This window comes from Podarcis muralis, chromosome 16 (assembly GCF_964188315.1).
Source record: "Podarcis muralis chromosome 16, rPodMur119.hap1.1, whole genome shotgun sequence".
Classification (NCBI taxonomy): Eukaryota; Metazoa; Chordata; class Lepidosauria; order Squamata; family Lacertidae; genus Podarcis; species Podarcis muralis.
Window position 1 is genome coordinate 24760157 of NC_135670.1, and position 13713 is coordinate 24773869.

The 13713-nt window shown below is 45.8% G+C and overlaps 1 non-coding gene across 1 annotated transcript; it reads left to right on the forward strand.

The window, feature by feature from the left end:
• Window positions 1–11057: 11057 nt before the first annotated feature.
• Window positions 11058–11130, forward strand: TRNAQ-CUG (transfer RNA glutamine (anticodon CUG)). The gene has a single exon. It is a non-coding gene; the product is annotated as a tRNA-Gln (tRNA).
• The last annotated feature ends 2583 nt before the right edge of the window (window positions 11131–13713 follow it).

The following is a 13713-nucleotide window of genomic DNA, read 5'->3' on the forward strand; positions in this document are numbered from 1 at the left end:
TTACTGGTTCCTCCTCCTCTTGAGAGTCCCATGGACTGCAAGAAGACCAAACCTATCCATTCTTAAGGAAATCAGCCCTGAGTGCTCACTGGAAGGACAGATCCTGAAGCTGAGGCTCCAATACTTTGGCCACCTCATGAGAAGAGAAGACTCCCTGGAAAAGACCTTGATGTTGGGAAAATGGAGGGCACAAGGAGAAGGGGACAACAGAGGACGAGATGGTTGGCTAGTGTTCTCGAAGCTACCAGCATGAGTTTGACTAAACTGCGGGAGGCAGTGGAAGACAGGAGTGCCTGGCGTGCTTTGGTCCATGGGGTCACGAAGAGTCGGACACGACTAAACGACTAAACAACAACAGCAGCAGCAGCAGCAGCAGCAGCCCACCAGGTGCCCCAATGAGAAGCCCAGAAGCAGGACCCGAGTGTTGCAGCAACACTCTCTCCTTCTGCCATTTTCAGCAACTGGTGTTCAGAAGCATTACTGACTGTGGAGGCAAGAGTACAGCTATTGTGGCTAGTGGCCATGGCCAGCCCTTTCTTCCATCCATTTTTCCTGACTCTCTTTTAAAGCCATCCATTTCGGTGGCCATCACTGCCTCCTGTGGCAGTGAGTTCCATAGAGTAACCATGTGCTGTGTGAAGAAGGACTTTAAAAAACAAATCTGTTCTAACTCTTCCAACGTCGAACTGTGGCAAGAAAAATTGATGGACTATGCGGAATTGGCAAAACTGACACACAAACTACGTGACAAGGATAACTGTGACTTTAAAGATGAATGGGAACCTTTTACGAAGTGCTTGAAGCAACAACAAAATGAACTGGACTCCTTTGCAGGTTTTGAATAAACATCCACAAATTCTTTATTGGTAATATACAGATAGATAAACTGAGGACCTTTACAATTTTATAACATGCAGACAAAATTATGTACTGAAAATCCAGAGAGAGGAGCTGAGGGAAGTCTGGGGTGGGAGGGAGGGTTTTCTCTTTCAGGGGGGAAATGGGGGGGGGGGATAATGTGGATGATGTATTTTTATTAAACTTGTTATGTTGGAATCCCTAATAAAAACATTTATAAAAAAAGAATGTCTATGAGTTCTAGGGTTATGGGAGAAGGAGGAAAAACTTGTTCCTATCCCCTGTTTCCAGGCAATTCCCTAGCACTGAATCATAGAGTTGGAAGGTACCCTAACCTAGTGCATCTAGTGCACTCCAGGGACATGGTCTGAGGTGGCATGCCTTGGGATACTAGATGCTGGGAACTGCAAGCGCTTCTGTTGCACTCAAGTCCTGCTTGCAGACAACTGGGTAGCTCAGCTGCTTAGAGCATGGTGCTGATAATGCCAAGGTTGCAGGTTTGATCCCATCCCCATATGGGACAGCTGCGTATTCCTGCATTGCAGGGGGTTGGACTAGATGATCCTCAAGACCCCTTCCAACTCTACAATTCTTTGATTCTTTGGCTTCCCACAGGGGCATCTGGTTGACCACTGTGAGAACAGAGTGCTGGACTAGATTGGTCTCCTTTGGCCTGAGCCAGCTGAAGAGCTTTTCATCTCTCCTCTTTCAGATTGTGCCTGTAGGCAAAGGGAAGGCAGGGGGTGGTGGTTGGGAGAAGAGGAACTGACCTTTCCTAGGAAGGGAGCGCTCGGCCTCGCAGATTATCTCAAAGATGTGGGGAGAGAGAGAATGAGAACGTTCCAGGGATGTTTCAGACAACGTGTTTCTATATCAGTACACTGGATTGTAAACCACCCTAACAATTGCCGCAGGCGATCTGGCGCTCACGACTGAAATTTTAATTGCTGCTGCTCAGCAAAGTTGCAATATTCTAAGCAAAGAAGGTTCTTTTTTTCCTGCAGGGTAAAACCATCAACAGAAAAGAATGTTAGTTGGGGCCTGTTCTCTCCTGCTAAATATTTGTTCTGAAACATCGAAGGAGTAAAGAGCCAGGTGCTTCAGGCTTGAGTGGGTGCAAAGTCCACCCCATGGAGAAAATGCTCATTTGCATGGTACACCAGTCTAACTTTGCTTGTCACTACTAAAACTCAGGGCCGTCCAATGAAGCTGAATGTTGGGTGATTTGGGCAAGAATGTTGAATGTTGGGCAAGAGGAGATTCTGTTGGAGGCCGCAAATGCCTCTGAATACCAGTTGGTGGGGGTTCTCAAGTTGGGAGAGTGCTGTTGCACCCAGCTTCTGCTTGCAGGTTCTCCACTGGTGCCTCTAGTAGGCGTGGGATGTAATCCTTGGGGCAGTCCTGGTTTCCAGGAACTGGTATTCAGAGGCATTTATGCCTCCGATCTTGGAGGCAGAGCATAGGCATCATGGCCAGTGGCTAGTGATAGTCTTCTTCTCCATTAATTTGTTCAACCCTCATTTAAAACCTTCTAAACTGGGATGCGGGTGACGTTGTGGGTTAAACCACAGAGCCTAGGGCTTGCCGATCAGAAGGTCGGCGGTTTGAAACCCCATGACGGGGTGAGCTCCCGTTACTCGGTCCCAGCTCCTGCCAACCTAGCAGTTCGAAAGCATGAAGTGCAAGTAGATAAATAGGTACCACTCCGGCGGGAAGGTAAACAGTGTTTCTGTGTGCTGCTCTGGTTCGCAAGAAGTAGCTTAGTCATGCTGGCCACATGACCCGGAAGCTGTACGCCGGGCTCCCTCGGCCAATAAAGCGAGATGAGCGCCCCAACCTTTACCTAAGCTGGACATCACTGCCTCCTGTGGGAGGGAGTTCCACAGTTCAACTATGTTCTGCATGAACAACTCTTTTCTTTTCTCTGTCCTGAATCTTCCAAGAGCCAGTGTCATTGGATGTCCTCTTATTTTGCCCCAAATCCTAGCTGGGAAACAAAAAGTCACCTGCTTTCTTTGCAGTTCAGTCTCTCCAGCATTCATAGGCTCGTTTACCAGAATGTGATTCTTATTAGACAAAATTAAATGTAACCACGTTTGCCAGTTTCTTCATTGGAAATAATCTGCTGATGATTCACGACTCTTCGTATTGGAGATCCAGCCAGATGCTGAAATGTGGGCCTTTTTAATCTGCTGATTTCATTTTAATTTGCATACCAAAACATTAGCAGGTTTTTAGAAAGATATTAACCTTTCTGTTCTACGATGTGTGCATATATCACGTGGCGGCTGGCATGAAGTTGGGATGTGCTGAAATGAGAAGAGGGCGGGGGGCTCATAAGCATGTTGGACTCTTTGCCAAAAGGCACACACACCATGATTGTATTTCCTTTTCTCCTATGTACCAGTTAGTTGTGAGGACACTTCAGGTCTGAGGGTTACATACTCGCTGTCCTGCTTGAAATGAGAGCTTTGCTCAATTAGCCTGACAGATAAAGGGCACTGTAGCCTATTATGGGGACTGTTGGAGGCAGTATGCCTTTGAATGAAAGTTCCCAGGAGTCACAAATGGGGAGAAGGGTGCCATTGTATTCTGGTCCTGCTTGCAACTTCTCGATCCCTTCAGAGCCAGCCAACATTTCAGGTGAAATACGAGCAAGCTTGGGCCAAACAGCGTGTGCGATAAGCAACCACACCTGAGTTTTTGAGAAGTTAAATGCTGTGTGTGTGTGTCCCGTAAAGACCACCAACATGTTCTGGATTGTTGTTGGATCATATAGGACAAGGCAGCTCAGGAGTTTCAGTACCATGGATAGCTCCACATTCCAGCACAATGGACAGCGCTGGGTTTCAGCACTATGGATAGCTCAGATTGAGGGACTTGCTCCACGGAAGGTAGAGAGCAGATTCTGCCCTTTTACGCCTCTGCCCCTCAGACTCCTCCTCCTAGGTTCTGCCCTCTGGTGGATACCTTTAGAGTCTTTAAGGGCCAACACCCTGGCTGGAAGATGGGCATTCCTGAAGGAGTGTCTCCACCCCCATAGTTCTGCCCGGACACAGAGGTCCAACCCAGAGGGCCTCCTGACGGTTCCCTCTCTGCGAGATGTGAGGTTACAGGGAACCAGACAGAGGGCCTTCTTGGTGGTGGCGCCTGCCCTGTGGAACGCCCTCCCATCAGATGTCAAGGAAATAAACAACTATCTGACTTTTAGAAGACATCATAAGGTAGCCCTGTTTAGGGAAGCTTTTAATGTTTGATGATTTATTTTGTTTTTAATCTGTTGGGAGCCACCCAGAGTGGCTGGGGAAACCCAGCCGGATGGGCAGGGTATGTATGTATGTATGTATGTATGTATGTATGTATGTATGTATGTATAAATAAATAAATAAAATTTAGTATTATTATTATTATTATCATCATTCCTCTACTCCTTAGCCTAGGGACGTGGGTGGCTCTGTGGGTTAAACCACAGAGCCTAGGACTTGCCAATCAGAAGGTCGGCGGTTCGTATCCCCACGACGGGGTGAGCTCCTGTTGCTCGGTCCCTGCTCCTGCCCACCTAGCAGTTTGAAAGTACGTCAAAGTGCAAGTAGATAAATAGGCACCGCTCCGGCGGGAAGGTAAATGGCATTTCCATGCGCTGCTCTGATTCACCAGAAGCGGCTCAGTCATGCTGGCCACATGACCTGGAAGCTGTACGCCAGCTCCCTCAGCCAGTAAAGCGAGATGAGCGCCGCAACCCCAGAGTCGGCCACGACTGGACCTAATGGTCAGGGGTCCCTTTACCTTTTTACTCCTTAGCCTACCACCTGTTCCCTGCATAGGTGATCTGGTTATTTGGTGGCATTTGGTTCTTCGTGGGTGTCCATTCTCTAATTCTGCACACACTGGAAGTTCATCTGTAGGCTCATGTTCCTCTGCCTCAGTGGGCTCCTGAGTTCCCTTAGCAGACTCAACCCCCTACACCTGGTCAGGCTCCTTAGTTGAAGACTCTGCAGCCTCTGATTAAGAGCCTTGATTTCTGATGGTCCCTGAGGTCATGACAATCACTGTATGTGGGGAGGGAGAGGAGCACCATAAGAAAATGAGGGACAGCTATCTGCAGTTGCTGCTGCTTGCGCCAGCCTTCATGCCCTCCCCTCTCACCAGCCTCCCTGTGAAGACTGCCTGCTCTGGGAGGGCAGTGGTGTGCAATATGGGCTCCCCATTATTAAACGGTTGTTGTTTGTTGTTCTCCTGCCTTTCACCCTAAAGTTCCAGAGCAGGTTACAACCATAAAGCACAATACAATGGTGCCTTGGTTCCCAGACACCTTGGTTCCCCAATGCCGAAAACCCAAAAGTAAGTGATCTGGTTTTTGGATGTTTTTTGGAAGTTCAATGTAGTTGTTGGCTATTGTTTCCGGGGCACCTGCACCAATCAGAAGCCGCACCTTGGTTTTTGAACATTTTGGAAGTCAAATGGTCTTCGGGAATGTATTAAGTTTGGCGCTTTTGTTTTTGCTATTTGTTTTGTATTTTTTAAAAAATAATATTTATTCAAGATTTTTACAATACATAGAAAAAACCCCTAGCCCAAAAAAGAAAAAAAGAAAAAAAGAAATACAAATCTCCAAATACAGTTTTCATTTGCTTGGTTCTTGAACCTCCTCACACCTCCCTTTTTGTATTCCAGTTTAGATCATCATTTCAGCAAATTCTTCTCACAGTTCAATTTTTAATTTAAATAATTAATCATTACACTCTTTCTTATTTATTAAACAACATACCTTTTCCTTCTTTTAAATTAAGTTAAGCAATTATTCAATTTACCTTACTCCATTTAACCCTATCTTATTATTAAAAAAAATAAGTTTCAAAAACACAACATATCCATACATTTTCCCTAAAAGCATTTCTACTAAAGTCAATTTGGTTCCTTTCCCACAAATCCCGCAAATTTCAATAATATTACATTAATTCCAAAATTAACATAAACAATTTCTAATTTTCATCCAATGTCCCTTGCTCCTGGTTTCGGGTCATATCAGTCCTTTCTGTCCATTGCTTAGTCCATCAATCCGGAGTTCTGATATCCGAGGCTCTTAATTCTCTTCTATGCCCCTTCTGCAGATTTTTCTGTTCTTGTTTGTACTTACACAGTTCCTTGACTGTTGTTAGCTTCTGAGGGAGTGGATCTCTGGGGGGTTCCATCCAATAAGAATTTCCATTTTTCTTCATCTGCTTTTCTCCTTGCCCCCAGCTCCACTCCCGAGCCTCATCTTTAAAGTCCCAAAAGTATTTATCCAAATAGTTGAACACCTGATTCAGAGTCCCACTAGAGTAGAGACCTTCCTTGACTTCTGATGCTTCCCAGCACTCTCCAGATTTCCTCAGTAACTTTTGTTCCAGCGAAGCTTTAGGTCTTGCCGTTTGTGTTGTATAGGAAGTAACTGCTGCTTCTTCCTTCTCCATCTGCCCTTGAACTTTCTTTATGAAGCCGGATTCCTGAATTGGTCGTTGTGTATCTTCTTCACCCTTATTCTCTGTTGAATCATATTCCCTGATCACAGTTCTCATAACATCCAATTTTCCATTCATCCGGCACATTTTTTCAGACAACTGCTCAAGGAGAGCATTAATCCTGTCAAGGGCAGACATCGGGACTTCCTGCCAACGCATTCTTTCCAAAACAAAAGTCTGACAACTTTTCCCACAGACCAGAGTCTCACAGATAAATGCTGGGATCATAAACTAACAGGCTCACTCTAGGGGAAACAGTTTCCATTTGTATCCATTTTTTTTTAAGAAAGTTACTTTCGATTTCCAATTTCCTTCAATTTCAAATATTTTGTTTCTTTAAAGCAAAAAACAGAAGGTGGCGTTGAAGTTAGATTGTTTCTCTTTTATTTTTTCTATCTGTCAAAATACTCCACTTTCAATCGATGGACGTCACAAACAAATTCTGTCCCGATACCCCGTCCCCAGGTCTGGGACGGTAGAGACTTATATTCCTTCTCTCGCTTCCTGCAGGATTAAACAGTCCAATTCCCCCCCCCCCTTTCCTGCTTCCAAGGGGGGTTATGTTGATTAAGGGTACAGGAAAATTCCAACTTTAAAAAGACTTTTTAAGCTATTATTTTGCAAGGTCTTTGCTTTAGTCCATATACAAAATGGGAGGCGGACTTCCTTTTTAAACCTTCCCGCTTCGTGCCTAATTCATAAATTTGTAAGTTCTTAATCCAATTCTCCGTTTACTCATGGGTACTTGATTTAGAGTCCAAATGTCTTCAGGAAAAAGTCAGCGCTCTCCGGCGATGGCTGCGCGGCTTCCCTCCATGGAAATAGCTATCGGTTCGATGCACCGCGCTGCTCACCCCACTTCACTTCGGAGCCCCAAAAAAGGGTTTCCTCGTGAGTAGGTGAGGCGCTCTTGGTGCCTGCCGAACCCCACGGTCCCAGGCTTCCTTCGCCTGGGATTTCTAACGGGCCCCCGCCTTCGCCGCGGTGGGAGACCCCAGTTTCCACGGAGCCCGTTCCTCCTGTCGGAGGAACTCCACCATTTGCCGATGGCGCTAACCCGGAAGTCCTGTATTTTTGTTTTTGAGGCTTTTTCAGTTAATTTGTTTTTTTGACTGTGTGGAACCCAGCTCAGCTACTGATTGATTGTGCAACTGCGGAAATGGATAAAAGCCCCCATCCAAACAATGACTATCATCAAGAATTTTTTTTAAAAAATCATCTACAATACTGTCTTCTTTTTTTATATACTCCAGTACATTGATTATTGCTTTCATTTTGTGAATGAGTGGTCTCGTTAGATAGTAAAATTCATGTTACATTGCTGTTTGAGGGGTTGTTTTTAAAAGTCTGGAACAGATTAATCCGTTTTGCATTACTTTCTATGGGAAAGCGCGCCTTGGTTTTGGAATGCTTTGGTTTTGGAACGGACATCTGGAACAGATTACGTTTGAGAACCAAGGTACCACTGTACTGAAAACTGTTCAAAACAACTCAAAATCACAGAAATAAGGTGGGCCCCAAAAATGCACACCCCCAGCATCAAAAGCCAGGGTAAAGAGGTCTTGAGCATTTGTTGAAGCCATATAATGAAGGTGCTGGAAGCATCTCTGCGGGGAGGAAGTGCCACAGCTTTGGGGTAATCACAGAGAACAGCCTCCCCCAGCTTCCAAGGGCACCAGAATTACCAAGAGGATCCCCTCTGCCAATCACAACACTCGATGGGGTCTCTAGGAAAGGAGGTGGCCTTTCAGGTACAGTCATACCCTGGTTTTCAAACAGCTCAGTTCTCAAACGTTTTGGCTCCTGAACGCCGCAAACCCAGAAATGACTGTTCCAGTCTGCAAACTATTTTTGGAAGCTGAATATCTGACGGGGCTTTGCACTTTGGTTTCCGAACGTTTTGGAAGACGAACAGACTTCTGGAATGGATGCCATTCGACTTCCAAGGTACGACTGTATTTGGGGCCTGAGATGTTTTGGGCTTTAAGCACTGATGTGACCATCTCAACTTGGGCCTGGAAACAAACAAGGAAACAGAGTAGCTGTTTTGAAACAGGGTTTATATGGGATCTAAACAGAACCCCAGCCAGTCCCCAGGCTGCTGCATTTTGTACCAACTGAAGTTTCTGAGTCATCTTCAAGGGCAGCTCCACGTAGAGTGTATTACAACAATCCAATCTGGAATTGTAGCAATCTTACCCCTCTCTTTTGCACTGCGGAGTTGCCAGTGCTCCTTTTGAGCCCTTTCTGTTCTGTTTTGAACCTTCTGATTCCTTAAGAATATGTTTTGGCAATCTTCCTGGTTTCTAAGGCGTGCAAATCCACAGCTCCTGCGCTGAGAAGGCCTCTCTCTCCAATCCCATAGCTGCTTCCTAATGGTCTGGCTGGGTCCTGTGTTTTCATGTAATACAGATTTGAGCTTGACTCCAAGGGCTGGGGGCGGGGTGGGCCAGGAATCGGGGAAGAGGAAATGGCTGAACAAGGTTGGAATTGATTGATGCCTCAGAGAGGCTCCTGTGGGAGAAGGATAAAAAGGGCAGGGGGGGGGGGGAGAGGGAAATTTGTCTGCTAGAGAATGGAAAGAGTGGCTAAAACAACCCCCAAAAGTTTCACTGATTTGTATCCATGTTTTATTGATATCTGTTTTATGCACATTAATGTAGGTTTTTGCTGTTTTTATTATGTATACCACTTAGGGCAGTGGTTCACAAACCTTTTAGGGTCACTACCAACTTGGCTCCATAAACTCACCCCCAGTGGCCCCTACCTTACTGTATACAGTGGTGCCCCGCAAGACGAATGCCTCGCAAGACGAAAAACTCGCTAGACGAAAGGGTTTTCCGTTTTTTGAGTCGTTCCGCAAGACGAATTTCCCTATGGGCTTGCTTCGCAAGACGAAACGTCTTGCGAGTTCTTGCGAGTTTGTTTCCTTTTTCTTAAAGCTGCTAAGCCGCTATGCCGTTAATAGCCGCTAAGCCGCTAAGCCGTTAAGCTGTTAATAGCTGCTAAGCCACTAAGCCGCTAATAGCCGTGCTTCACAAGACGAAAAAACCGCAAGACGAAGAGACTCGCGGAACGGATTAATTTCGTCTTGCGAGGCACCACTGTAAAAAGCATTACAGTGGTACCTTGGATGCTGAACGGCTTGGCTCCCAAACAAATCGGCTCCCAAACATTGCAAACCCGGAACTAAGTGTTCCGGTTTGCGAACATTTTTTGGAAGCCGAATTTATGATGTGGCTTCCGTGGCTTCTGATAGAGTGCTGGAAGCTCCTGCAGCCAATCGGAAGCCACGCCTTGGTTTTCGAACGGTTCCGGGAGTCGAACGGAGTAATGGATTAAGTTTGACAAGCAAGGTACCACTGTATTCAGAATAGCAGTTTGCCTGGCCCACTAAGGAAGATAACAACACAATAGAATTCAAAATGCTAAGAATTAATTGCACATTTATTCAAAATCCAATTAAAGCTATTTAATTAATTCACGAAAGTTAACTCGATCCAGTGGTGTCACTTTTTCAAAGACTGATATTCATTTACATCTCCAGTCTCCCCCTGCTTCCTCTTTGCCTCTTAGCACATCCCTAGGTAATGTCACCACTGCCCCTCCTCCAGGGGGGACAACTACATACTTAAGGAACCATTGACTTGGAAAACTTTGTGATTCGGTGGCCTATAAATCTTTCTAAATAAATAAAATAAGAGGGGCATTGTGTGTGCGTGGAGACAAATGGAGACTTATCTCCCAGTCCACAAATGAGGAAAACTGCTAGCAAGACATTTAAGGTACTATTGTCTCAGTTAGGACTGCATGGAATTCCGCCCCCCCCCAGGTTACAGTTCTCAAGCGCAAAAAAAAGCAATTTCAGAGGGTAAAACCCATCTCTTGAGAAACGCTGTGCACAAAGATTCATCGCTTTCTGGTGCTGTCCCCAGCCCCCCAGTCTGGGTGTCGCTGTCTCCTTTTTAATTACCGTATTTTTCGCTCTATAAGACGCACCAGACCACAAGGCGTACCTAGTTTTTGGAGGAGGAAAACAAGAAAAAAAATATTCTGAATCTCAGAAGCCAGAACAGCAAGAGGGATCGCTGCGCAGTGAAAGCAGCAACCCCTCTTGCTGTTCTGGCTTCTGGGATAGCTGCGCAGCCTGCATTCGCTCCATAAGACACACACACATTTCCCCTTACTTTTTAGGAGGGAAAAAGTGAGTCTTATAGAGCAAAAAATACGGAAATTTTTATTTCCCACTGCCTCGGAAGGTGGAAGACTTTCCTTTGTTAGAGATTTTTAGATGGTGGTTGGATGATCATCTGTCAGGAATTTTTAAAGCTGTGATATCTCTATTGCAGGGGTTGGACTAGATCAGTGTTCCCCAACCTTGGGCCTCCAGCTGTTTTTGGACTACAATCCCCATCATCCTTGACCACTGGTCTTGCTAGCGAGGGATGATGGGAGTTGTAGTCCAAAAACAGCTGGAGGCCCAAGGTTGGGGAACACTGGACTAGATCACCCTTCTGCTACCTTTCCCACCCTACAGTTCTTTGATTCTATTATTCTAAGAGTAGGAAACTGGGAAACAGAGAGGAATCAAAATGGACAGGTTTGCTCACCCCTAGGACCAAAGACCAGACAGGTTTGCTCACCCCAAGGTCCATCCCCCTCTGTTATATCAGTACCATAATTAATCTGAGTTTGGTTGCTGGGATAGCTCAGTTGGCAGAGCATGAGACTCTGAATCTCAGGGTTGTGGGTTCAAGTCCCACTCTGGGCAAAAGAGCCATGCATTGCAGGGGGTTAAACTAGACCCTTCCCGATCTACAATTCTGTGATTCTTGCTTAGGCATTATGGAGTTGGGGGGAACAGGAAGCCAGTCACCTGTTCAGCTGCAGATCACAGTTATTTGGAAAGGTTTGCTTCTAGGTGGTGATAACAGGCAAGGTGGCTGCCAGAGCGGGGGGGGGGGGGAGGCGAGGGGCCACAGGGACTCCCTTATCTCTGGTTGACCCCAAAACATAAGTTCTTCCATCAGGTGGGTTGGAAGGGGTGGGGTCTACCCAATGCCTATGCCCAACCGCTTACTGTAGTAGTAGTAAATAAAGTTCTGGCCCGATTTCACCCAAATATTTCTTGTCATGACTCTTATGCTTGGTATTGGGGAGGACCGAAGTGAAAGCGGGGCCACCTTGGCACATAACGGAAAACTGGGGAAGTAAAAACATCCCTGTTCGTTTCTGGAGAAAGCGAGAGGTGAAAGCTGCGTTGATTTGCCATCGTCTTCTGCTTCTTCCCCCCCAGCTGAAACTCCTAAGCATGAAAGCCCTTTTGAAACTCATCATTCCTGGGCAACTTTGCTCTCTGCTGGAAAGAAAAGGGAACCTTGATTGTCATGGCACCAGCTGTTTCTTTCTCTAAGGCAGGAAAAAACAAAACAAAAACACAGAGCAGGGATACTCATCAGCCATTCATTGCTCTTGCAAACATCTTTGCACCAGGAAGAGAGAAATGCGCTCTCTCTCTCTCTCTCTCTCTCTCTCTCTCTCTCTCTCTCTGTATGTGTGTGTGTACGCTGCCAGATTTGTACCTGCTGAAAGCATCAGACTTTGTTAATCAATGAGTTGCTGCTAAGCAGAAACAGCCTGCTTGTGTCACAAGCCAAAGACTCTCTCTCTCTGCTTAGTTGCATTCAAAGGACACATGCTTTCTTTTCCAGACAGGTGGTGGTGGTTCCCACCAAGGCCTAAAATGCTCCAAATACTGCCACTTTCCCTCTTAGGGGACTTGCTGCAGCTCCTCGATCATTTTGGCTGCTCCTTCCTGAAACTTTTCCACCCCTATAATATTGTTACACACCAATCTTCAACCAGCGAGAGACTCCAGGGGTTCCTTGTGCTTATCCAGGTTTTCTTGGAAGGAAAGTCCGCAAAGACTATCATGTCTTTAGGATGTATTGTTAAGTTGTGGGTGAACATATCAGCCGGCACAGCGATTCTTCAAACAGCTCTTGTTTATTCAGAGGCCAGAACAGAACTGAACTGAAGGGTTCAGTCAGCCTGCTTATATAGAGCTCCAGTACAACGTAACTGTAACAACTTTCTGTAACTATCCAATCACTGAACGTCACTTTCGATCCCTTATTTGCATATGTGGACTTGAACTATCTACAGTATCCCCCTGCTGGCCCAGGGTGAGAACTTCAGTACATATATGCTTTTATTGACACATATATACAACCTGGGCACAAGATGGAGGGGCTCTCTATTAGTCAAAAATTTGAATCCAGTGCTGAGCAAGCAGGTCTCTGTCTCTCCAGCTTCCAGCTCAGCTCACACCACTCTGCCTATTGTTAGGCAGGTAGGAAGGTGGCTCACTTATTTCTTCTGTGGTACAAAGGCAATTTCTTTGATTATACTAATCACGGCTCTTAACTAGGCAGCCGAAACCTGTAGCAATATCCTTTCTGAGCTGCCTGTGGAGAAGAGCTCTGGTTTTTTTTTTTGTTTAAAGCAGAGCAACAGAGGATAGACAAAAAAACAAAACAAAACAAAACAAAAGACACCTTTAGGCTTTTAACTTTAAAAAAAAACAACCTCACCTGGCTCCTGTCTGGGGTGAACATGATTTGGCTTCCTAGCTGCAATTTAGCTACTCTGCCAACATACCAGTAGAGCCTAGATTGGATGTATATTTCTTCCGGCATATGGCACACTCCCTCTGAACAAGGAGTTTCCATTCGTTCTGCAAAAAAAGCGACCCGGCGGCCAAGGGAAATCTTTGGCATTTTCTGAGTCTCCTCGCATGCATTCCTCCAGCGAAGGAGAACAACATGCGGCCTCCGGGGACCGGTTGATTTTTTTATGGCTGAAAAGTGACAAACGGTCCCCGGCTTTCCTGGCCCTGAGGCTCTGCCTGCATCATGCCTGGCTTGGGGAGTGATACATGGCCATCAAGGAGCGGTCGGTCTTCATGGTTTCGTGGAAGTGCTGTTGAGAGGCAGGTTAGATGTCGAAAAAATAATTCATGGGCCAGGAGGGAAACGGTTTCACATCTCTGGGAATTGACCTGTCATCCAAGACACCTGCTGTTAAGAAGAAAAAAGAATAGAGAGTTTTTTCCCCCTTGAAGGTGCCCTATGCATGGAAATGTGTGACCTTTCCTGGGACTGAAGAACAATTGTGTGCTGTTGTGAACCACAGGGGAGCTAAACAATGAATGAATGAATGAATGAATGGGTGCTTCAGTCCATTTAACTGGTAGATTAGTCCACTGCAAGCAGAGTTGATTAACCAGTGAAGATCATTTTAAACTGGTGAGTCTGTGAGCTTAGGGGCTATAGCTCTATGGTAGGGGCTATTG